The sequence below is a fragment of the Tupaia chinensis genome, unplaced genomic scaffold, assembly GCF_000334495.1.
Source record: "Tupaia chinensis unplaced genomic scaffold, TupChi_1.0 Scaffold139833_1, whole genome shotgun sequence".
NCBI classification, from domain to species: Eukaryota; Metazoa; Chordata; class Mammalia; order Scandentia; family Tupaiidae; genus Tupaia; species Tupaia belangeri.
Window position 1 is genome coordinate 4447014 of NW_006199712.1, and position 1748 is coordinate 4448761.

General features: G+C 48.6%; 1 protein-coding gene across 1 annotated transcript in view; it reads right to left on the reverse strand.

The window, feature by feature from the left end:
* Positions 1-1112, reverse strand: part of ZBTB38 (zinc finger and BTB domain containing 38) — a 23480-nt gene extending 22368 nt beyond the window's left edge. Inside the window, exon 1 of the mRNA XM_006162318.3 lies at positions 812-1112. The gene's annotated coding sequence lies outside the window, so the exon portion shown is untranslated. The remainder of the gene's footprint in view (positions 1-811) is intronic.
* Between the last annotated feature and the right edge of the window lie 636 nt (positions 1113-1748).

The window sequence follows — 1748 nt, forward strand, 5'->3', positions numbered from 1 at the left end:
AGGCCAGGCGTTGGCCCCGCTTTTGCGGCTCCCACTGGGCTGTCTGTGCTCCCTGCCACTGGCTGCACCCTTGCCTCCCCAGACTCAAAGCGTAGCTTCGTCACACCACGTGCCCACCTGATTCCAGCCATCTTTAACTAAGCAGCCGCCCCTTCCCCACCAGATCCTGGAAACTGCTATTAGACACTGGCTGACTCGCTCTCGGACTACGTTTGAACAGTAGGAAACGATTCCTGGCGATGTTCCAACCAACGACTTCCCGATATGCCCGGCTCAATGACATCTCCCCTCCCCCGGTTAGCTAAGGCAGCTTCACTGAAATACACAGAATAGTTTTCATATAAACTCGAACTCTCGAAATGCCAAAAACAAAACGAAACCAAACAAAACTTGAAAACAGTCCTTTAAGTTGTTAACCAATGTATCTATTACACAGACAAAGCTTTATTTTATTAACAAGGCTTTACAGGGCTCGTTAATAAGATCTAGTGCATTTTTATTCGTAAGTCCTTACGCCATTACAGAGCGGACCGTGAGGTTGCCCTTTGCAGACTGTCCTTGGTGTGCGCTAGAAGTCACTCACTCGAGGCCACGCTCCAACATCAGAGTGAACCCCATTTTCCTAAACCTGCTGAAAAAGGACACAGCCACGAACCCCCTTGGCAGCACCGGCCACTCAGTTCCTAAGGCACAGAGAAACAAAACGGGATAGACGCAGCACTGTTCTCCTCTCTCCTGCAAGTCGTCGCTATAAAAAGAAACTCAGAAATAAAACCTAACTAAAAAAAGAACTCGCTGTGAGGGAACTGACCTGGAATCCTGCAGAACTCAAACTCACGGTCCATACTAGGCCAGCGTGGGGCCCATGTCCATGTGGGCCCTACTGCGCGGGCCGGCTGTTCCCTGCACAGAATTTCCCGACAAAGAACACTGCCCCGGCGAGCGGCTGCACCATCCCACACACACCGCCGAAGCACATTTTCTCATCGTCGTGTTGGGTGACCACGTCAGCCCTCACATGACGGAGTGGTAGAAGCACACGCATCAGATCTCGAAAACAGATTACAAAACAGAAGCCCTTTGAACCGTGTCTAGGAAAAGGAAAATCCTCTTGATTCTGCTTTCTAAATGCAGCCCGAGAGGGCTGGCAGAGAAGAGCCACGTTATCAGATGTTAATGCGTCGAAGCCGTCGGATTCAAGGAGGCGTCACAGGACACGGGACATTTGTCTTTTTAACTGGAATTTGGGCTGTTCTAAAGGCCAGTCCCAGGAAGCTGTTAAAGTGCATTCAAACAGAGAGGAGAGCTGGCCTGGACAACCTTGCCAGTTACCTTGGAAAAGTAAACTTCCGGTCCCCAGGCTTGTAGTTGCGTGCACACAGACTGTGAGAACGAGTATTTTCAGATTCACGGATGACGCAACGCACCTTGCTGAATATTTTAGAATACTTGTTTAGAAGGATGAAAGGGGGGGAAAGGTCCTCGGTTTCTATTTTCTTTTTCCGAATGCAGTAGTTCCAGCATAACCCGCGTACCTCGGCCTCATCTCAGGATCAAGCTTGCCTGAACACCTGCCTGCTTGAGAGACCTGGCAAACAGGCTGAGAGAATCTCTCTCTGAAGCCCTGGGTGCTGAGTCTCTATTTATTTATTTAATTATTTTATTTAATTTATTATTATTTTTTAATTTGTCATAGAGCACATGTGCTTGCCAGAGAAGAGAGAGAGAAAGAAAAACAGAGAGAAAGT